Source organism: Bos indicus, chromosome 3 (genome assembly GCF_029378745.1).
Source record: "Bos indicus isolate NIAB-ARS_2022 breed Sahiwal x Tharparkar chromosome 3, NIAB-ARS_B.indTharparkar_mat_pri_1.0, whole genome shotgun sequence".
Classification (NCBI taxonomy): domain Eukaryota; kingdom Metazoa; phylum Chordata; class Mammalia; order Artiodactyla; family Bovidae; genus Bos; species Bos indicus.
In genome coordinates this window covers 84185559-84195190 of record NC_091762.1, presented here as the reverse complement: position 1 = coordinate 84195190, position 9632 = coordinate 84185559, and the positions used below count along the sequence as shown (strand labels likewise).

At 43.0% G+C, this 9632-nt stretch overlaps 1 protein-coding gene across 4 annotated transcripts in view; it reads left to right on the top strand.

Moving 5' to 3' along the window:
• Positions 1–1030: 1030 nt before the first annotated feature.
• PATJ (PATJ crumbs cell polarity complex component) overlaps positions 1031–9632 on the top strand; it is a 383422-nt gene continuing 374820 nt past the window's right edge. For all 4 annotated transcript variants that reach the window (XM_070786441.1, XM_070786442.1, XM_070786440.1 and 1 more), the window contains exon 1: positions 1031–1175. The gene's annotated coding sequence lies outside the window, so the exon portion shown is untranslated. The remainder of the gene's footprint in view (positions 1176–9632) is intronic.

Genomic DNA, 9632 nt, shown 5'->3' with positions numbered 1-9632 from the left:
AAGAATAAAAACCTTAAAAACATAGGGAAATAAACACTGACTTCGAGTCAGAAGATCCAATCTGGGTCCCAAATTTTGGGCAAACTACTTAACCTATAGGTGCACAGTTTCTATTGGAGAAGGAAATGGCAACCCACTCCAGTGTTCTTGCCTGCAGAATCCCAGGGACGGGGAAGCCTGGTGGGCTGCCGTCTATGGGGTCACACAGAGTCGGACACGACTGAAGTGACTTAGCAGCAGCAGCACCACAGTTTCTTCGTCAGTTTTTTCACAGGGCCAATGAGGTAATGTACAAGCTAGCGCTCAGCATATCGCAGGCAAATACTGCTACACTGGTTTCTTTCCTCAACTAAATGAGAAAAAAATAACCTCAGTAATACTTAGAATTTTACGTTGGGTCAACAGATGAAGACGCTAAGGAGAGATGACAGAACGGGAAAGGAGAAGTACAGAAAGGGACCACGCTGCAGCTGCTGCCAAGTCGCTTCAGTCGTGTCCGACTCCGTGCTGCCCCATAGACGGCAGCCCACCAGGCTCCCCCGTCCCTGGGATTCTCCAGGCAAGAACACCAGAGTCGGTTGCCATTTCCTTCTCCAATGCATAAAAGTGAAAAGTGAAAGTGAGTCGCTCAGTCCTGTCCGACTCTTCGCGACCCCATGGACTGTAGCCGTCCAGGCTCCTCCGGCCATGGGATTTTCCAGACAGGAGGACTGGAGTGGGTGCCATTGGCAGATTCGACCAAATCCTTTCATCAATGTCCTTCTTTAGTTTCCTTGATTTCAGGTCTTCTCTCAGCCCAGCCCTCCCACACCGGCCCAACCAGATCTCCCCACCACTTGGCTTTTCGTCTACCCTCTTGGCCCCCAGATCCCACCTTTTTCTGGCTGCTTAGCACTCCCTCGCCCAGTAGAACCTCACCTGCTGAAAGTAGAGAAGCCCACCGCCCCGGCGCTACCCCAGCAGTCGGCCTCCAGCAGCCCCAGACTCGCCCTCCAACCCCTCCCGCGCCACCTCGGCGCCCCGCCCCGGCCGGGGAGGGTAGGAGAGAGGGGAGGGCCTGCCAGGTGAGGCGCGGTCGCCCTGGGCTTCTCACTTCCGCCCAGGTGAGGGAGGGCTGACGCCGAACCTGCCCGCCCGCCAGCTCCGGGCTCCCACCGGCGCCTCCGCCGGATCAGGTAAAGCGGGGGGCCAGCCGGGCAGGCGCGCGCTGCGCCGCGGGGACCCCGCGCCTCGAACCGGACGGGGCCGCTCTCCCCGCGTCCGGAGCCTCCTCCCCCGTCCCGGCGCGCTCTCCGTCAGTCGTCCGGGAAGAGTGGGCACGGGAGACCCTGGGCGCCGCTGGGCGCTCGGCCAAGACCGCGGAGGGCACGGGGTGCCGTCCTCCTGCGTGGGGCACTGGGACCCCACCGTGATCCCCGCCCCTCGGTGCCGGACTCGCCGGAGGCCGCGGGCCGCGCAGCCGCCCCGCCCCGCCCTGGCGGCCCTCAAATCTCGGCCCTGGTCTGTACCGGGAGAGGCCGGGATCAAATTTTGCACCCAGATGGGTGCCTGCGCTTCGCCCCCAGAGCTGGGCAGAGTCGCCCCAACTGGTGACGGTGAAAGGAGTGAACAGGTGGTGGCCTGCTCGAGGTCCCGGAGGACGGGGTGCCCAAGTCCCCATCTGGTTGCTGGTGGTCACGTAGCCGACTTCCTAGGCCGACGGTCAGGCCTAGGTTCTGCTAGCTTCACTCTTTAAATGGGGAGGACCAGGCGGAGAGCGCTGTGCCTCCAGCCTTTGGGGAAATCGCAGGACTCCTGCTCTAAGTCAAGCTCAGGAAAGCATATTCACATTCTTTCCCCCTACCTCCTACAAGTATCTCAACCCTCCAGGGACACCTAGCAGGCCGAATTAATCTCCCCCTGAAGTGTTGTCTTGGCAGTTTGTCATATCTCCAGATGGTTCTTATCACTTTGGATTTGAATTAGTTGTTTACTGGTTTGTCTGCGCGATTGAGAGGGTGGCCTTTAAGGACCTTCTCAGCTGCTTTCAGAGTCTGGCCATTGGTAGGTGTGCAATAAACAAATGTTTCTTAAAAGAGCTGAGAAGACTTCTGGAGACCTGGAAAATAAAGACGTCTGTTACACCGAGTATGTTAGTACCACTTGTAGGCAGTCTAAGATCCTACTGGTCTGTCAGTTTATTTGCTCAAAGCTTTTGAAAGGTAAAGCTAGGGAGGAGTGAAGGTAAAAACTCATATCGGTTCGTTTTGCAGCATCTGAAAAAGTTAGGCGAGGTACCGACTTTTAGCTATAGTGAATTTGTTTCTAGGCCCCAAGTGATCTTCATAAGGATTGTTTAAAATTTAAAATAATAAGAAAATTAATAAGTAAGAGAACTGGATGGTTCTTTACATATAGAGTTTATAAATTGTGTTCTAAGGAAATTTGCGCTTCTCTAATTGAGATCCTATTAAGGGTTGCATAAGGTGAGCTTGGTATATCAGAATAATGGCTGTGTTTAAAGTTGGAAATAAATTATATTAAGCCCTCATTTGTGTTTAAAGGTGCTTTAATAAGTTCTGGTCCTGTAGCAATAGTTTTTATAACTATGAAAGTGAAAGTGAAAGTCACTCTCATGTCCAGGCCAGAATCCTGGGCAGTCTTTCCCTTATCCAGGGGATCTTCCCAACCCAGGGATTGAACCCAGGTCTCCCGCATTGCAGGTGGATTCTTTACCAGCTGAGCCACAAGGGAAGCCCCTTATAGTTCATAGTTTATAACTATAAAGTTAATGTAGTTGTTGTAGAAAAAATGGAGATAATTTTCAGGAAAGGAACTAAAAGCACACACAAACACACCTACCATTGAAAGTAACCACTGATAACATTATGGTATCTTGCCTTTCAATGAGTATTCTTTAAAAGAAAAATCTGTGTATTTTCCCATGATGAATTTACCTTTTAGAACCTCGTGATTTTTAGACAGTGGCTCAGCATTCAGTAATCCTTGTAATTGCATTTGTATTTAAGAGCACTTAATAATTAAACAATCAAGCAGTCTATCTCTGCTTTGTTAAACTTTAACAAAAATACATTAGGTTGGGGAAACTAAAGTGGGTTTCATTTGTTTACTCAAGATTTTGCTCACCTTGGTATTAGAATAAACTTTTTGAGAAACAGGTCTGCTGCTGCTGCTGCTGCTAAGTCGCTTCAGTCATGTCTGACTCTGTGCGACCCCATAGATGGCAGCCCACCCGGCTCCCTGGTCCCTGGGATTCTCCAGGCAAGAACCCTGGAGTGGGTTGCCATTTCCTTCTCCAATACATGAAAGTGAAAAGTGAAAATGAAGTCACTCAGTCGTGTCCTACTCTTAGTGACCCCATGGACTGCAGCCCACCAGGCTCCTCTGTCCCTGGGATTTTCCAGGCAAGAGTACTGGAGTGGGGAGAAACAGGTCTCAGTTCAGTTCAGTTCAGTCGCTCAGTTGTGTCAGACTCTTTGCGACCCCATGAATCGCAGCACGCCAGGCCTCCCTGTCCATCACCAACTCCCGGAGTTCACTCAGACTCAGGTCCATCGAGTCAGTGATGCCATCCAGCCATCTCATCCTCAGTCGTCCCCTTCTCCTCCTGCCCCCAATCCCTCCCAGCATCAGAGTCTTTTCCAATGAGTCAACTCTTCGAATGAGGTGGCCAAAGTACTGGAGTTTCAGCTTCAGCATCATTCCCTCCAAGGAAATCCCAGGGCTGATCTCTCCACCTTAATTTTTGAGATCGCTTGACTATTGCTGTTTGCCGTAACCCCCCCTCCCCACCCCTGCCCAATTCAGATGTTTTTGAGTAGATTTGGATGCCTTTTTAAAAAGCATTCATTCTAGGTTCTGATGCTAATGGAGAGAAAAAAATGAAAAAGGCCTGCTTAGTTTTTGCGTTTGCACATCTGTGTAGCCTGCAGAGTTTGTAGACAGTGAATTAAGTCCACCTACCATATAACTCTTGACAAGTCACTCGACTCTACCCCTGTTTTCCCATTTGTAAATAATATACCACACTGAGTTTGGGGAGGTTGAAATAAAATAATGTTCAAGAATGTGTCTTGTAAACTGTAAGACATTCTTCTCCTGCTTTTTGCTCATCCACTGAGATGTTGGCTTCTGATAGAATGAAGGAGTTTATTGTTTTTACTGGGAGGAACTCTAGTTTTAAAGTGGTTTCATTCTGATCTGCTCTGCTCAGTGCTTTGGTCATGTCCAACCCTTTGCCACCCAATGGACTGAAGCCCGCCAGGCTCCTCTGTCCGTGGGATTTTCCTGGCAAGAATGCTGGAATGGGTTGCCATTCTTTCTTCTGGGGGATCTTCCCAACCCAGGGATCGAACCCCCGTCTCCCACATTGCAGGTGGATTCTTTACTGCTGAGCCACGAGGAATGCTCCCTCATTCTGACAGTTACTTTGATAAAAGGTGTTGAGGCTGTATTAGCTGATGAAAGTTTTTGCTAAAAACACTATACAGAGATCTTTCTGAAAAAGCCTAGTTTAAAACTGCCCTGACAGCCTGGTTAGCCGCTTGCTTTTGTGACTAAGCACTTGAAATAGGGCTAGTTGGGGTTGAAATATATAAATAGACTGTAAGTATAAATAGACATCAAATTTTGAAGACAATGTAAAAACCTAAATACCTTAGTTTTAACATTATTTACATATTTAAATGATAATTTATATATATTAGAATAATTAAAATCCCCTGGAGAAGGAAATGGCAACCCACTCCAGTATTCTTGCCTGGGAAATCCCATGGACAGAGGAGCCTGGCGGGCTACAGTCCATGAAGTTGCAAAGAGTCAGACATGACTTAGCAACTAAATGACAACAAAAGGATAATTAAATATGTTATTTAGATTAATTTTACTTGTTTCTTTTTGCTTAACATGTGGCTACTAGAAAAATTTCAAATTACATATGTGGCTCACACTATATTTCTATTGAATAGCAGTGGGTTAGGATTCAATATATGTTTATTCTTAAGAGGGTTTGGTTTACTGAAACCCTTACATTTTGATTTATAAATTGATTTTTTTAAACTCCCAAATTTAGGCCTCCCCACTCCCACCTCCCTTGTATTCATTGCATTGGTGAAATTTTTTGTTTAGTTTTTTGAGAAACAACTACTATTGACTACAGAAGAAAAATTGCAGCTAAAACAATTACTTGTTTTTTTGAAGCCCCCAAATAGCTTCGATAATTTTGACTGAAAAGAGATGTTAATAATAATAATAGCGTATGCTCAGTTGCTTCAGTCTGACTCTTTGTAAACCTGTGGACTGTAGCTTGCCAGGCTCCTCTGTATATGAGACTCTCTAGGCAAGAATACTGTAGTGGGTTGTCAGGCCCTCCAGGGTATCTTCCCGACCCAGGAAGATACCTGGGTGTCTCCTGCGTTGCAGGTGAATTCTTTACTGCTGAGCCACCAGGTAGCCACCGTTTGTTGAATGTTCACTGCATTCAGGCTGCTTTATAACTCTTATTTAGTCCATCCAACTATAAATATTAAATACTTTTATTAATTACTTTATAAATAAGGAAGTTAAAATATAGGAAAATTTAAGCAATTGGCCACAAGAACACAGAGCTGGTTCCAGGAATGGAACCCAGGTCTCTATGATTTCAAAGCTTGTAAACTATAGATTCTCCTGTATTTTGAGAATTGATTATTGAATCATCTGGAAAAAAGTTGGTTATCAAAAGAGATATTTAGTTCTAATCCCTTGTTTGTATTAGTGACCAGTAGGGAATGCTCAACAGGAGATTAGGTGAATGAATCATGAATTCCTACTAATCATGTAGTTACAGTGAATGAAAAGGAGTTTGTATATCATCATGACTAAATCTTAAAAATGTAAAATTAGATAAAGCTGAAGGATAAACATATAGTATAATTGCCATTTGTATAGTTTAAAACTCTGCCACCCAATAATATTGTAAGCAAAGGTAGTTTGTGTTTTAAGAATTTCAGATTTGAATTGTCTCTATATTGATTGCATGCCTTTGTGAAGCTGCCTTGTGGTTAAATGAAGTTAGTAAAATCTCTGTGAAATAAGCATTCTCTAATATTGATCTTACTCTTAAAAGAACAAACCAAACCAGTGTTGCCCTTTGCTTCGATGCTGTGCACGTGTCTGGTTAGTAGATAGCTTTGAAGCCCAGGTGTGCAGCATTTCAAGGACAGACAGACCTGTTTTCATTTAACTTTAGCCCTTAATTGATAGGCATGACGTTGATAACAGCCTGGGTAAGGCTTCTGCAATGGGAAAGGCAGTCCCTCACTGTATTATTTTCTGGAACTTGAAGCTTCAGGATGGAGTGTGGTAGGAGAGGAAGATGAAGTAAGTAGATGTTGATGGTCAAGTTTACAAATGTTCATTCCCTCCCTATTGAAAATTTGAAATCTCTGACTCTCGTTTTTAAAGTAGTTAGTTGCTGAAAAAGTCTTTAGCAGTTGACCTTCCCTCCCCACAAAGTGAAATTAATTCCACTCAGTGGCAGTTGCAGTCTTCCTGTCATTACCATTTCAAAGTGCTTTCCCCCTTAGTTTTTGAAATTATAAGATCTTTTCTACATTTGCAAAAAGATGATATATTGTTAAGATAAATGAGATGTTATACAGAATGATCCTGCAGTGTACATAGTAGGCACCCAAAAACTGGTTACATGATTTAATGCCAGATGAAATGGATTTTGGGAAAAGGTCAAGAGAAGGGTGAACATTAGTGGGAAAGGTGTCTAAAGCAAGTGCTTAGTCACTCAGTTGTGTCCTTTTTTCGACCCCATGGACTGTAGCCTGCCAGGGTCCTCTGGACATGGGGAGTCTCCAGGCGAGAATACTGGAGTGGGTTGCCATGCCCTCCTCCAGGAGATCTTCCCAACCAAGAGTTCGAACCCAGGTCTCCCACGTTGCAGGTGGATACCTTCTGAGCCACCAGGGAATAATTTGGCCTATTTTGCAATTTGTTCGGATTGTTTTGAGTATCACAAACATCCCAAAAGTGGCATGACTGTGTTTCTGGGAGAGATTAAGGGCATACAGTCTGCAATGTGGGAAGAACTGAACAGAATATTTGAGGTGGAAACTAGCCATTAACGAGGAGTGTGAATGCCTGGTTCTTTCAGAGTGACTGGCTACACACCAGAGATCCATAAGTGAAAATTGCCCAGTTCATAATTTTTTTTTTGCTGATCATTGGAAAAAAACTGCCACCAACAGGAAAAAAGAGCACATCATAAAACAGTTTAACTTTGTTTATACACAGTGGACAAGTTATAGGCAGAAACTGATATGCTTTGGTTAATTATGAATTGTTTAATAAGAAAAGTTAGTATTTATCTAATTGAATTATTCTGATAAACTGACTTAATTTTCAGTTCTGATTCTGAGTTTTACATGGAATCTTTCAGCTTTGACTTCAACATGTCCTCCTAAATGTCCAGTATTAAGTAGACTTGAACATTGCCTGTGGCTTAGGCACATCGCCCTGAAATATCAGGCTCATTTTAGAATTTATATATATCTGTTTCCAAAATTCCAGGAGTATGGTGTTTTGATGGCAGCCAAAAACATACTATTTATTTATTTTTTTTAAACATCTAAGGAGTTTAGAAGATACTTTGCTGTTTGATAGGGATGCAGGCTAGGAGACCTGTCTCGACTCTACATTAGGATGACAGCAGATGTGTTTATCTGTAGTTTGAGTGAAGAGCCATTGTTACTCCCTGAAAAGGAGAGTTTGTTTTCCATTTAATCAATACCTCATAAATGCTGAGCTTTGAAGACATGGCCATGGCAACTAGACACAACTTGAGCTTTGCTCTGCTAAGGAAGCAATAGAAATTTAAAGTTGCTCATGTATTCCAATTTTTGAATAATTTCTGAAATCGTGACTTCATCTGTAGTTAATAGCATTTAGATTGTTCAGAGTCCCCAGTTTCCTTGAGCTCTGGGGAATTGCCATTGAAGAGTAACATGCAGTCTAGCTGTAATATGCCCAATTCACACCTGTAGTAAAAGGCTGACTACCTGTCCCTCCCTATAATGGTTGCCAGTGATTTTTTCTTTCATTTTTTTGAGGTAAAAGTATAAGATGTCTTGTTAAACCAAATTTTCAAGACATGAGATATCTTGCTCAATTTAAGAAAGAAGCTACAGTCTTGTGTGCTACTGGGAATCTGCAGAGTATGTTTCTCAGGGTCCTTAATTGGCCTACATTCTTGAACTAAGGCAGTTAATAAATCTTTTCAATAAGTTCCCTCCACCTAGAAATTTAAATCAAATTAAATTTCTAACTCTGCAGCAGTTTTTCTCAAATATTGCATTAATTGGTAATGGCTAAGGGCATGGGTATTTTTGAAAAGCCACAATATTATAATAATTTCCTTCAATCAAATCCCACAGTGAACCAGACATGAAAAATTCATGGCACAAACTCTCTTGATCAATGATGGAGTGGAAGCTGTTAAACATAATAGACTACTGGTTCTCTGGAGTCTGTGCAGCTCTGAGGAAAGCAGCACTCTGTGGCATTTTAAAGCCTGGCCTCTGACCCATTGTAGGTAGCCTGTCTACCACAAGGTAGACTCAGCTTTACCATGCCTAAACAAACTTGAAATTCCTTGCTGTAAACCCTGTCAGTTTCTCTGCCAGGCCAAATAGGTCAAAATTCTTTGGCCAAAGATTTCCTACGACCATAAAATGAATGAAACATGGGTTCCGTTTAGTGTACATGCTACTTCCTGGATGGTCAGTTATACAGTTATTGCATTTCTTCCTTCTGGCCTCATATACTCTGAAAGCCCTAGTGCCCTTCCCTAGATATTATGTAACATCATGAAGTTGTGGTAATTATCCAGGTATGTTCTGTGGACATAGTTGAGCTTTTAATAAATATGAGTCGTAGGATTAGATGGCTGACCAGGTTCTAACCTGAATCCTTACTGAAAGATATTGACCACCATGCTTTTCAGAATGTGCAGGAAGATCTTTTGAGAGAGTAAAAAAGGACAATAAAATTTTGCTTTTTATTTTTTCTTTACTCTCATGGTGCTTCTATTTTATGTATATTTTAAAACACATATAATATGTAAATATAGTAATATATGTTTATAATGATGGTAAGGGGAGTGGTCAACATATTTTTAACTGATGGGAATGTGTGTTTCAAAAAGTTTGAAGACCACTAATCTATCTTGTTACCAGAATTACCTTTTTAAATAGAAATCTGGACTCAATATTTCCCTACTTAAAAGCCTTTGATTGCTTCCTGCTGCTCACAGGATAAAGAGTAGTCTACTTAGCATAATTTACAAGGACCCTCTCAAAATAGTCTGTCTGAACCAGTGCTTCTCAAACTCTGATGGAAGATTAGGTTTCCCCTCCCTTAGTCTTTCAAGGACTGACATTTTTATGAAATTATTAGAAAAATGAATTGTTAGAAAAAGGAAATTAGAAAAATAAACACAATGTAAGCTGTGTTTTTTATTACTAAATTCAATAGACCTACACGACTGCCACATTCCATGGTTTCTAAATGCTTAAGTATCAGTTTTGGTGCTTATCTCTGTGGGTGAAGCATCAATCCACGGTCTACATGTGTAGTAACACTGG